We start from the raw sequence: 14814 nt of genomic DNA on the forward strand, positions 1-14814 counted from the left end.
GCTACACCATTGAGTTTATGGACCATCTTTGGGATTATTAATGACAGTGCACGGAGTTACAAATATGAATATGGAGATCAGCCATATTGTGCATACGCTTCCCTATATAACAGGATTGATCTAAATCTCTAATGTCTCCTTTGACTGATGACACCACCCGACTGCTCCACGGGCTTTTTCTTAATAATGTGCCTTCCTCACTCCCATTATCTGTGTATTTAAAAGCCGAGACCCCCTAAAAAGCAAGCGTGAATGATAACTGTCCTCCACACAGACTCTTCCAGCTTCTTCAATTCAATCTGCGGCACAGATAAAGGGGTCAACTTCATGCTACAAGGGATCAAATTGAAAGCATAACAGGTTTAGTTCTGGTGGTCCTTTTTTTTCAATGCACAGAATTTGCGTTTTATTCAGGCGTCTTGAAGGGCACCTTCACGCTCGTTGTTGCCGTTTCAGGAGCTGCTATATTCGTGCGATGCCCAGACAAGATATGAAGAATGAATTATTACAGTAAAAGGATATTATGTATTAAGTGGCCAAAAGAAGTTGGGATTGTGCCAACTGTTGCTGTTCCATTCCAGGGCCTATCATACGTATTGTCAAAGGGCAGATAAATACCGTATGGCTGTATTCATGGTTACCGATGATATATAGCCGCGCAGTCGGAATCTACATTAGCAGAGAATTAGTCTGAGGACTGTTGGTGAACAGCCAGCGCACGAGGGCGGACAAAGACATCATTCCACTATCTGCTGAGAGCTCACTTTTAAAAAAGTCTGTTAAAGTGATGATCATTTTTCAAAGTGGGGTTAACTTAAAGGTGCACTCCACCGATTACACATCCCCGCATTTGAGTATCTCCACCAACAGCTTTGCAGTTTTTCTCGAGTCAATCTTGATTTTTTCAGAGTGGGGAAAAAAGAAATGCGCTACAGTAAAGCACCTAGGGATAGGGTGAATACATGTATGGTCAAACAGACAGTGTAAAAGATGAGAAAACATGTCTTTTGTTGCCAAAAGCCAAGTACGAACCTAAATAAATGACCAAAAACATGCAGTCTGCCATGCTAGGCTCAGTTTACTTTGTCCCCATAACTGACCTTTAAAACCGGTTACACTCTATTGATTCTAATAAATGTCACACTTCATTGGCACACCAGATTGTTTGGGTTGCCTTGTGGTTGTGCAGTTGTCTAAAACAGGATGAGACCTTAGTTGGAATTAACCCTTGGCCCTTTGTTACATGTATTTGCTGTCAATCTTCGGAAGGACTATATTAAAAAAGGCATGAAAGCCCAACAAATAGTGAAAAAAAGGCAATAACCCTTTGATTTTTATTAGATTTTCCATTGATTTGTTATCTTGAGCATGTCAGATTCTGTATGGGATGATGTGTGTGTATACTACGTCAACAGCAGCATAGCAACCAGTGTAAACATCACACATGGCAGTAGGTCGTTTTACCTTGTATTATGTCATCTTTCAGAAGTGGATTGCATAACAAAAGCTACGCAACAGTGAGTGTAACATTGACAGATGTTATCTGAGGATACTGAGCAGGCTTACATCATTTTGTTTTTACATATTGCAAAGTACTTTTCAATTGCCCCTTTTTAAAGTTTTTTATTGACATGGTTTATTTTTTTGTCTCCATTTCAAATTTCCCCAGGCTACAAATTTCAATCAAGCATAACGAAGCCGGGGCTGTTGTGTAAACGCTGCCTGTGTGTATCTTTCTGACCTGCGCTGGTAATGAGTGTCATCTGCACATGCTTGTGGAGCCCCGCTGCAATATCAGCTGATAGTCATGTTTGTTCAGGGTTGTTATCCCGGGTTGAGAAACAGCTCGGGGTAAACAGGGAGGAAATAGAGCGCCTACACACACGAGCTCGGCCTCTCAGCAAATTACATCAAATCACTCTCTTTATTTTTTTCTCCGCCTCTATTGGTTTTACAGTAAAGCGATGCTGCATCATCTAACCAACAATTTCTGGGGAAATGCTCGACTGCAGCAGAAACAGCAGCCCGGAGTTTTGAGATAAATTTGTGCTATTCAGCATGCAAGCAAAGCCTTTCACTCAGGGGCTCTGTCGTGTTTTTATTTGCGAGCAGCAATTTCATCTCGCCGTCTTCACACCAGTCTCAGAAATCCAATAAAGATGACTGACTACATTTTATCACTGCAGGATTTATCTTTCAGGAAGATTTACAAGTCCATCCAGATAATGTGGCAAAAAGCAGAAATATGAAGAGACATAAACCCAGGGTGATATGTGTTTTACTCAAACCTGCGAGTAGCCGCTGTAGCCTGTAATTCACCAGCCCTGTTACTGCTGAATAAAATAATTACACAGCTGATTTGTACTGCTGCATATAATGTGTCATGTACTGAGCATTTGAAGCGTTTTCCCCCCCTGTTCTGCCGGATTGAGATGTTATCCGATTCAAACCAACAGAATGACAGTGGTTCCTTGGCCCTGTGACTCAGGAAAAGCCTGTTTCACCCTCGACCTTTGTCATTATCCACCAACAACATTGCAGGGCAGACAATCAAGGGATCAAGGCCGGCCAGGAGAATTCCTGTCCCTAGACATAAAAAAGGATGCTCGCTGTGATCTCTCCCCCTCATTGCCAGGAATTCAATTTCACTCAGCTAACATCTGCCAGAGATAAGTGAAACATAAACAATGTCATTCACACACACATAGAGAGGGAGCTTAGGGCTTTTTTTTTTCTGGAGAGACACAGCATTACTGACACATTCCTTAATTACAACCATGACATTTGTGACCAACATTCTTCTCTCCCGCTATTTTATTAATCAGAAAAAAGAAGAAAAACGAGAAAGGATGGAATGAGAAAATAGCATGCCACTCAAAGAGGGTCACTTTCAATAGTAATGGAAAAAGAAAATCCATTCAAATGTATCCTGCACAATTTAAAAGAAACACAATCATGGCGGAGCGAGGATACAGTCTATAAACCTTGTGCTAATAATTAGTCCTCAGAAAATATGAGTCTCTGCAAACAAAGACGTCCAATTTCCCGTCCAACAGTAGGTGTCAAGGCCACAAACCCCCTACTGTCACATGATACAAGACCTGTTCCCTCGGGTCAATGTCAGTGTAGTGTTTTCTTCATACGCTGCTGTAGCTTAACTTGAAAGCTCCATTATGGTTGAGATGACGCAGACATTCAGTGTCCTGGTGCAACCCCACGAGACCTGACGCACTCCAGTCTCCAGTAAACATGTTATTAGGAAACCATGTTGTTTACATTGGGGAACTTCCAGGTAGTGGTGCTAACCTGTGCCAGCATATAGTAAACTGTTTGCAGTCATGCTGTTTTATATACACGTCTTAAAAGTGTGTGCTCCTGTTTTTGTGCTTAATGCAGAAATCGTAGAAAAGGGCTGATCTCAGTGGAAATTTTTATGGCTGTGGAAAGTATGTTTAAGCGAATAACATCTCTGTTTTTCCCATTAACCATTTTCATATTTTTTACTCATTGTTTCCTTCCTGCTCAAGAGGTGGCAAATATTAATGGTTTAAAGCAAAAAATCTGATCAAATTGTCCTTGAGAACATTTAAAAAGGAGCCAAATTGACCCTCAGTGTTCTTTTACCTAAGGGACTGTACACAAATTATCCTTTGTTTAATTCAAGGTCAACATTTTCTTTGGACCCCACTATTGATTTGATAAAGAACCTGCAACACCCTCACGGTTTTTGAGTAAATATTTGAAATACACAGTTATGACCCTTAATGAGTAGGAAAAGGCTTTGAATATTGATGAAAAACATAAAATCCCATGACAAAGAGAGATTATTGTATTTATTTGCCTTAAACACACCTGTATTAGCCTGCACAACCCACAAAAGTGCCCCGATGTGATCTCTGACTTATTTTATTCTTTAAAAGAACATATTGCACAAATAAATGCAGATAAAATCTGAAAAAATCTGATTCTGTTCCTTCAGCAAAACATTTAGTATTAAACTCTCACCTTTTCTTACCCGCTAATCATTTTGATACAGTCCCTTAGTTTGGCCGTCCATCTGCTATCTAACAAGAGACGTGACTGTCATACTTCCCAACAACTGCCATCCATAAAGCCAGGATGTGCTCTACCTTTGTACCGCTTTACCGGTGCCTTGCTTAAAGATTTATTGCTTATTGAAGTATAAAAGAACACCTAATGCAATAATGTTATACTGGTGGAATAATATAATTTTCTTTTCACTTCCTCAGAGGAAAATGCAGACCACTATTATCACAAGTATTCTCTCAAGGGAAAAAAAAAAATGAAACCCCAAAGGCAATATTTGTGTTCTCTGTGTGCCAGTTGCATTTGGAAACACAAAATCAGTATTCATGCAGACTTTGGTTATTTGGTGTGCAGACCTCATTATATTAGCATACCAGGAGGTAAATGACAAATAAATGCAGCACTCATCACCGTCTCTATTTCTTCTTGACAATGCATGTTCTGCATGAATGAATATTGATGCACAGCTTTCCCTAGATGGCTCGTTTTCAAGTTAACTCTACCCCCTTTTTTTGGGGGGGAGAGGGATGAGGTTGAAAAAAAAGGAGGCAGCAGCAAGGAGCGCACATTGTTAGCATTGAAAGCGTTTCCTGCTGGTAGTCAATAAACAGGATGCTTGCTGTGTCATCCCAGACGTTTGAAGACAGCTGCCGTATGGCAAAGAGAAACAGCTTGGAGTCTGCCACTTTGAGCCTAAATCTATTTTGGGGATTTATCCTCAGGTTTTTTTCTTGTGAAATGGATGTGAAAGTGAAGTGCCCCCCTCCCCACCGCCACCCCCTTCTTAGCTCCTTCCCCTTGCAGCTAGCTTTGCACACCTGCTTTTTGTTCGATACAAAGCTGATTACACTTTTCAGCACAGCTTTTCCCCAAATAAAAAAAAGAAAACACGTAAAGAAAGAAATAGGCAAACCTTGGAAAGTGCGCACATTTCTAAGAGTGCATTGTTAAGAATTAAAAGGAATAGTATGACATTTTGAGAAATACACTTGACAGGAGTAAGAAGATCTATACTTCTATAGAAGATATAAATATAGATTTTTAAATATGTAACTGGACCTACCTCTGTCCAAGGGTAACACAATTAACCTGCTAGCACTTCTGAAGCTGTTATATCTGGTTGGAGAAGAAAACCTGTCAAGTTGCGGTTTTAAGGGGAGTTAAGTTCTGGAGTATTTAATTGGCAAGGAGCAGTTGCAAGGCAACCAGAGCTGCTGTAATAGATGCCAATTTGTTGGATATGGAAAGTTAACACCAGGAACGGAATGAGCTGTTTTGAAATAAGTGCTTATAACTAGCTAGCGCAACAGATGCCTGCTTGAAAGTAATGTAAGGTATTAGCCTTTAAAGTTGCCTCAGTGGTGCAAGAAGGCAAACATGGACTGACTAAAATGTCATAAAAAAGAATTATTATAAAATAAAAAAATACGCAGACAAGTCTATAGAGAGGTGAAGTCCCGCCCATCTACTTCCGACCCATGGGACCTTATTTCTGAAAAATTATGTATTGAAGTCAATGGGGAGAGAAAGATTATCTTTCGATCTTGTTTGAATTGTGCCATGAATTATCAATAAGCCTATAATTTCCATGTCAAAAAAGTCACAGTTTGTCGTAAAACTGTTGAAATATAAGACTATGAAAAATACGCAACTAGAAAGACTCCAAATCCCAGAATCCCGGTCCCGCATGCTGGCTCTTACGGAACCGACTAACTCCCCTTGTGTGTATGTACAGCTCTCAACATGCCCAGAGTAGTGATTTTCACCTCTTTTAATACTTTTCGCCTCATTCTGAAAGAAAGGAGTGAAATGTGCCAACGTGACGGCCATCTTGGTGTGTGGTGCGAGACGGGAGATGTAGTTCATTGAGCGTTTCACACAAAAAAAGTTACTTCACAGTTTCACGACACACTTTAATTGTTTTAATTATATTTTAAATTGACAAACATCATATGAGTAATTCGTGGCACAATTCAAACGGGATCGAAAGATAATCTTTCTCTCCCCATTGACTTCAATACATTATCTTGGAGGTCCCCGGGAAAGGGAGGGACTTCGCCTCTCTATGGGGAAAAGTGTTTTTGGGCCCAATGACGTCACAGACGGCCATGGTAGTTGTAGTACCCCTTTTTGGCCACCATGAACATTTCAAGATTTAAGGCTTTTTGTCACGATCTGTCTGTGTTGTGTTTTGTCTTGTCTAGATATGTCTTTGGTTTTCTGTCTGCGTTGTGTTTTGTCTTGTTTAGATCTGTCTGTGGTTCCCTGTCGTTAGTTTCCCTAATTTACCTGATTGTGTTCACCTGGTGTTTTCTCCTCCCTCCTCACCTGTGTCTTGTTTGTATGATTAGTCTTGTGTGTATTTAAGTTCTTGTATTTCTGTCTGTCTTTGTCGGTTCGTCTTGTGTAATGACTTGGTCTGCGGTGAGTGTTCTGTTCAGTCTTTGTTAAATAGTTTAGCCTTGAAATAAAGGAGTTATTTTTTTCACTTTAATCTGCATTTGGGTCCTGCTTCCTACACACACCGTAACATTACGAACCGAACCGGAGATATGGGCCCAGCAGATCCGTTTAAGCAGGAACTATTGGATTATACCTTTTCTTTGTCTGACTGCGCTAATCGATGGATGGGAGCGGTCAGGGTTCAGCAGCGAGAAGCTGCTCTAGCAGATGCATGCAAGCTTACGATGAATAATCAAGATTTGGTTAAATTCTTACCTGCCTGGCTTTTGGATTACCTCACGGTTTGTTTTCCCGATCCTGATAGACCCAGGTCTCCCAATTCCCTTTTTGATACCACACCCATCGGTGTGGTCCGTCTGGCGTCAGCCCCTGCTTCTCACCCAGTGTTTGCTCCAGAACCGGTCCCAGCAGCCATGGTTCCGGTCCTGGTTCCGGCCCCAGCAGCCATGGTTCCAGCTTCAGTACCGGCCCCAGCAGCCATGGTCCCGGCTTCAGTACCGGCCCCAGTAGCCATGGTCCCGATTCCAGTTTCGGCTCCAGGACTGGCTTACCGGCCAACGCCAGCTCCCCGAGTCCTGTCGGCGTACCGGCCGACTCCAGCACCTCATGGGCGCGGGAAGGGGGGTGCTGAGGGCGCTGCAGCACCCCCTAGCGGCAGGCAGGGGGTGCGGCGCTCCCCTGTCTGAATTATTATTTGACGGTTATTGCTGCTCCCGCTGTGCATAATCTGTGAAAAATATGTAGCCAATAAATTCCACATTGTTGGTAAAATAATATTTTGGCCTGCCCCGAATGTTTTTTCTGTAGCCCCGGACAATTCTACCTCAATAATATAATACATTAACCGTGCTTTACGTGAACCTCATCAAGACACTAGAAAGGACGGCAGGACTGTAATTTCCCGTGTTCAGTGAATGCAACAGAGGCAAGACACCAGACCAATCAGAGAGTTGCATGGAAATAAAAGTGTGCTTGTGTCATTCAAGCTCGCGGCTCTGTGTGTGTGCGGAAATAGCGCATTTACAGTGTGTGAGAGAGGGGGAGAGAGAGAGGGACCGGTGCCAGCAGCAGGGACCGTGTTGTTAGCATCTGGTTAGCTAGCTGCACTAACGGACATACGGAGCTGTTTGTTCCACAACAAGCTGGAGTAGAGCACTCCTCTCAGACTGAGAGGCTCAGGTGAGCTAAAGGACTCTCTGAGTGTTTAGATAGTTAACTTTAGTCTAAGTTATCTCAGTGGGTCTCAAATGGTTTGGTCAAAAATTATTCAAAAGATTATTTCCGCGGCACACCTTCATATGATCATTATAGTTATAAAAAAAATAAGAGAATAAAGGAAAAACAGTTATGAAATACTATAGGGCAGTAAAACAAGAATACAGTTTGAAAGGGGAGTGATTTGTAAAATATCCATAAAGAAAAAGAACATCTGCTTACAGTTGTGTTTCATCTGGGTGTTGAGAGATGTATCCATAGATCTCTTAGTGTTGCTCTCAAAGTGCACCAGATTGATGCTTTTAACTTCAATATTTAAAAAAAATCTTCCCGGGGGAACATCCCCCCGGACCCCCCTAGAGGAGGTGAGGTCTGCTCCCCACTCGTAAAAAATAGCACTTTACCGCTGCCTATATGCCGTGAGCTGATTATCGACCCTTCATTGTAACAGTCGCGGGTTTACTGTGTGTTTGCGTGTGGGGAGTTTTTTTGTGCGTGCTCTATAGTGCCCGTAATAGTGTTCACTGGAGTCCAGCACCTCAGCACCCCCACTCAAAATACCTTCCCGCGCCTCTGCAGCACCTCGTCTCCTGTTGGCTGTTCAGCCGACGCCAGCTCCTCGAGTCCTGTCGGCGTACCGGCCGACTCAAGTCCTCAAGTTCCCTCTCAAGTCCCCTCTCAAGTCAACTCTCAAGTTTCCTCTCGAGTTCCCTCTCAAGCCCTCTCTCGAGTCCCCACTCAAGTGCCGTTGGAGGTTCCGCTGGGGGTCCTGCCAACTCCATGTCCTGTCCCGTTGGGGGTCCCGCCGACTGCTCTTCTACCGGGGGTCCTGCCAACTCTATGTCCCATGTCATTGGAGGTTCCGCTGGGGGTCCTGCCAACCCTATGTCCTGTCCCGTTGGGGGTCCCGCCGACTACTCTCCTGCCGGGGGTCCTGCCAACCCTATGTCCTGTCCCGTTGGGGGTCCCGCCGACTACTATCCTGCCGGGGGTCCTGCCAACTCCATGTCCTGTCCCGTTGGGGGTCCCGCTGACTACTCTTCTGCCGGGGGTCGTTGGAGGTTCCGCTGGGGGTCCTTCCAACCCTGTGTCCTGTCCTGTTGGAGGTCCCGCTGACCACTCTTCTGCTGGGGGTCCTGCTAACCCTGTGTCCTGTTCCGTTGGAGGCCCCGCCATCTCCTGTCCTGCCGAGGGTCCTGCCAACTCCTGGTCCGGTTCCGTTGGGGGTCCCGCCGACAACTGTTCTGCCGGGGGTACTGTCAACCCCTTGTCCTGTTCCGTTGGAGTCCCCGCCATCATCTGTCTCGCCGGGGGTCCTGCCAACTCCTGGTCCTCTTCCGTGGGGGATCCTGCCGAGGCCTATCCCAGGCTCCGACACCGGGCTCTGCTCGGCCTCTGGAGCTGGCTGGTCTTCGCCCTCGAGCCGGGCCCCCTGAGTGCCGCGGTCTTTGCCCTCAAGCCCGGCCTCCTGACTTTCCCGGCCGCGGTCCTCGCCCTCATGCTCGGCCCCCTGACTTTCCCGGCCGCGGTCCTCGCCCTCATGCTCGGCCCCCTGACTTTCCCGGCCGCGGTCACCCTCATGCTCGGCCCCCTGACTTTCCCGGCCGCGGTTCTCGCCCTCATGCTCGGCCCCCTGATTTTTCCGGCCGCGGTCCTCTCCCTCATGCTCGGCCCCCTGAGTTCGTCCGCGGTGGCCTTCACCCCTCCATAACCCCCACCTTGGACTCTGTCTTGCCCCCGGGCCGTCCGCCCGAGTCCCCCTTTTCGGCTTCTGCCTTGCCCCCGGGCCGTCCGCCCGAGATCCTTTCCTGGTCCTCTGCTATGCCCCTGGGCGGTCAGCTCAGTCCCGTCCTCCTGACCCCCTCCACCCACCCTGGTGGCTTAGTGATGCGTCCCTCCCCCTGACCCCCTCCACCCACCCTGGTGGCCTAGTGATACCAGCTAGCTGATTGCAGTCTTAATGCTAAGCTAAAATAAGCTAAGCTAAGTGGCTACTTATTAACATACAGAAGTTGGAGAGTGGTGTCAATCTTCTCATCTAACTTTTAGCAAGAGAGATTTCCCAATAGGTTGAATTATTACCCAGGAAGTACATTTAAAAAATATCACCACATCTCCTTATGACCCATTGCCCTGGACTCTTTTATTCTCTCCATCTTTTCTTGAGTTTTTCAGTCTCCTGCAGTTGCAGAGACTCCTTCTGACTCCCTGACCCTGCCTGCCTGGATCATACGGTTCGAGAGCGCACTGAGCACACCCAGCCCAGCCGGTGGATAACCCCACTACCTCATCCTCCCCCTGGGACCAACTTACATCCTTCCTCCCCTGTCCGCACTCTTTACCATTCTCCTCGTATCTTCGCTCAGCTTCACTTCCCTCCACAGTGAGAGAATCACCATCTGCTAGCCCAAATCCCTAGTCCCCCTCTTTAAATATCCCAGCCTCCTTCCTTCTCCATGCTTGTATCTCAGCAACAGGAAGCAGCACCTGCCTCTTTACATCACTTCCTGTTGTCAGACTGGTCCCCCCCCCATCTTCTGTCTCTAATCTTTTAGCCTGGGTTTGTTTGCATGGATTGTAGGCCCTTATGTGTGTTGGAAAACGTGGTGGATTTGCCATTCACTTTCTGGCTTGGTTCCCGGCTCCCACAGTTGAGTCTGTATTTTAGGTAGCAGTTTGTGTATCAACACTTAATCTGCTCTCACAGAGAACCTTGGCCAACGGATTTCTCCCTGACCCAGGCCACCCTGTGCGCAAGTTCCTGGCATAAATCACACCTTTACCCCCCTGTTGGAATCTTATCAATTCAATCCATAATGTCCTTTGGTCGCTGTCATCTTTACAGCAACATAAACCATGCAGCTTGACCTCTTATTTAGGACGAAACATGTGGATGTCGGACAAGGAGTATAAAAGTTGTTTTTCTGCATTAACTTCAATTGCCACATTCTTCTGTCAATGCCCATTTCCCAGCAATTCTTTCCATTACGCAGCTTTGGAAATATTCTTATTGTTTATTGCAGCAGTCACTCTATTGAGTTAGGTAACTCAAAACAGGATGTTTCACTGCGCAATTACCGCTCACAAGGAATGATGGAGGAACAAACAGAAGCTGAAGTCACTTCTGTTTCTCACTGGGTGGACGTCTATTGTTGTAGACTCTCTAGTTATTCTTTGTTCCACCGGCTTCCTGTCCTAATATTAGGCCCTTACAGTCAGCTGCCTGTGCGTCCGGTCATCCTCCATCATGTGTGGTCATTTGGTCACAAATCACAATGGTCTTCCCACACTGCAGTGCAAAGCATGATTCAAATCCTTATGATAAGACATCTTGTTAAGGGTAGACTGTGATCTTGTTAAACATAAAACAATCAACATTGGCTTTTAGCATAAGATAGTATATATTTTCTTTTTGAATGTTTAATCAAACCACCAACATTTTCTTTATCTTGAAATAAAGTGTTTGAAGTTTTGAGGACTCGTAAAGTAAATAAAAGTACTAGAATATGTACATACATTACAGTATATAAAGTTATAAACAATAAACCCTTTTCATTATTGCACGAATATTATAGTACATAATACTTTAGTAGCTGGCCATGTGTTAATAATATATGAAGTATTAGATGGAAATACTTCAAAGCATTTCAATAAATGGTCATTTTTAAGTTTGGTCAGCCATGGGATTTGATGAAAGATACTTAGAGATCACAAATCATTTAATCATCTTCCAGTACCTTTGTAAAGATTGAATGTGATAGTCTAAATGTTGTTTTAGAGGCTTTTGACCCTGAAAACAAACTCAATCTGAAGCAACCCATGGCTGCGTTTCGTTTCTTGGCACTGACAGAGATTTTCTTTCAGTTTTAAAAAGAGTTATCCTTGAAAGAGCCAAAAACACTTTGTTTGAACCCTGTCTCCACTTTGCAGATGATATCTTTTGTAATCCCCTCATTACATCTGATTTCTTCTATCATCTCTCACTTCCGGCTTGTGTATGTTTCCACATTCTGCAGCATGCACCACTTCCCGTAACACGGTTTTCTAGCGACAAAAGGGCCACAGGAAAGACTGTCAGTGTGTTATTCATACTAACATTCCAGTCGTAAAAAGCAACCATCACCGATACACTGGATGACTCGGAATCGATCTCCTCCCACTGATTTAAATGGCTGTGTGAAACTGTTAATAGAACATCTCAGGCCTTGAGGCCGAATGCATTGATCCTATACAATGTTTTCAGTGAGTCTAGATGGAGAGTATGGATCCACAATATCAGACTTTACATGTGGAAAGTTATTGGACATAGATTGGATCATGGAAGGCATGTATGGGTGAATATATTGCTTTGTGTGTCTTTTCATTTCAACACTTTGAGGTTTATGTGAAGATCATGCAAAAGATTGTGGATGCAAATATGATCATGACAAAGCCAGCCAATGTCAGATATCCAAGATGAATGGGTCTTCAAGACTGATTGATTTGTCTGAGACTTCAGTGACTGACAAAATGTTTCATTATATCAATCAATAGGAGCGTCTGGCTTGACAGCACAGTTTCATTATGAGAAAGAAGTTAATATAACATTTCATCTACAGTATGAGATCACGGCTATCAGGGGACACAGTTCAAGGATCAAAGCAGTTCTCAGAAGTTGGCCTCTCCGATGTCGCTGTTTCGTTGCCAGGAGACCAAACAGTGCGGTGACAACAGGAAATGATTTCATTGCCTCCTTCCTTTAACGTACAACAGGAGCTGCAATGCACGTGCTAATATGAAATCACAATGAGAGATGAGGCGCTCAACTAAATACAAACACGATGCTGTCAAATTAGAAAAGTGAACATAAACAAATGTATACTGTAGTTTCTAATCCATTATATCTATTTGTTCTTACTTGTTGAATTCATTGGAATGAATTTGTCTCTTCGGTAGGACTGCTATCAATTTCCAGCAAAAGGCCAAAGACCAAACAGAATGGGAACTAATTTTATTAGCATATCTGTTTCTAGGTATAATCGCTGTTTGAAAGGTGACAACAACAGCTTTAGAATAAATGTTATGCAGTGCAATACAATATTTCACTCTATTATGTAGAGCCACAAAAGTTTAATAAAGGCACCTCAAAACTATATAGTCCACGTTTTTGAACAGATACTTTTTTTCTTACCACCACTGACCAGCACTTAAAGCAACTGCAATCAGACAACGAAAATGGGAACCAAAGAGAGAAAAAAAGAGATCATTCATTTAAAAAAAAAAAAAAAGAAGACATTTTTATTGTCTTTTGGTTTTTATGGACATGCATTTGAGTGATTGCTTCCTGTTGCCACACAGAAAGCTGCCTCATGTGTGGTGGCAGCATGTGAGTGCTTCTACCACTGATCTGCACTTCTTTCATTATCGGGATGATTATGGAGCCGGCTGATGCTTGCCAGGTCGGAGCCAGAAGGGATCATCTGTGCAGATAAGGGTGAACCATACCAGAGCAGCCTCAGGCACCCTCTCTGACATCTTCTCATGGCGGCTTGATAGCGCTATGAGGAATGTAGCGTTTCGTATGCTACATGTCCTCTCTCTTTAGCTCCCCCTCAGTTATTTTCCACTCGAAAGACGATATACAAATGTATCAGTGTATCACGTAGATGCTGGCAACACTGAGCTCTATATGATTGTGTCTCTTAATGAATATTCAACAATGCTTGATGCCAAAACATGGCTGATGCAACAAGGCCTTTCCACCCTGAAGATGTACACCTTGGAAACCCCTCTCTATCCCCGTTGTGTCACAGCGCTTCTATTAACATCTTGATAATGGCCCAGCAGTACCTGTCAGGCATTAAAAGAAAGCCTTCAGTGTCAGCTCCCTCAATAATTTGTAGCGTTTTTCGGCCCTTGTGGGGGGGGTGGGCCCGGGCCTTCTCAGGGGAGGCTCTCTTAAGCAGAGCGCTACGTTCCCAGAAAACATGGCTGGAATTTGGCTCCGGGGCAGATGGGTATCCATGGGAAGGCGGAATGTGTTTCTTTGTAGGAGGGAGTGTTGATGGGAGGAGAGGGGGTGCATCTGAGCCGGTGCCAACTCTCCCAAACTCTCACTGGCTGAGAGATGTACAGTATATGTGATGTAAACATGTGGCGAGCTGATGAAAACATGCATCTCAAACAGAGATAGTGAATCTGAGCTGCAGGGTTGTTGTTGCTTGCCTATGTTCAATCTTTGATACGGCACTGTTTCACTGCAGGTTTTCAAATATTATTATAGTGCCCAATGTGAGATTGTTAATGTAATTTAAGTGCCAAGTTCCATAAGACTGGTTATAAATATAAAGGCCGTTAATACTGAAAATGCTGGGCAAAAAAGCATGAATGAACTAGTTCTGCTGAAATGTTTTATGAAATGTAGACACTGATTTTTCTAACTTATCTAAATAGATTGAACTTGTTTCATAATCCATCATGGATCCAGTGTAGTATTTTGATACAAATAAAAACAGTGAACAACACTGACTTTACAAGGAATTAAAAAACCTACCATGCCCTCGTGAACATATTGAAGTTTTGATGAAATGTAAAATTAACCGCTCCACAAAATTATTAATTCGTGGAGTAAGGTTCTTACTTTGAGAGCATCTTGACTAATTAGTGAACCTGCACACCATTGGGGTTTTGCCTTAAGCAGCTTTAACTGGGAAAAGTTCTTATCTTTCTTTAATTAGGGGATAGAAACTATCACATTTTTCTTAGATCCAACCACAGTCCTGTCCCCATGTCAACTATTCCCATTTGGACAGATTCAATCTGTTCTATCCCATTACTGCAAGAATTAAACAGGGTGACGTGTAACAGCGTCCTCCACTTCTCTTCTTACCAACCCCCAAAATGTATTTCATGTTGGAAAAGAGATCACATTAGAAAGACTTATGAATGGCCAAGTGGTTCTGAGAAAAACCTAAAAGTAAATAGGATGACGGTTGCATCAATCTGATAATAAAAAAGATTAGGAAATGAAAGCAGAGGCAAAATGTGTTTAGTTCAAGTGAAAAGTGTGAATGCCCAAGTCAGCTGATTGAGCTAGAAAAGTGAAAGAAT

The sequence above is a fragment of the Notothenia rossii genome, assembly GCF_949606895.1.
Source record: "Notothenia rossii genome assembly, chromosome: 12".
Taxonomy (NCBI): Eukaryota; Metazoa; Chordata; class Actinopteri; order Perciformes; family Nototheniidae; genus Notothenia; species Notothenia rossii.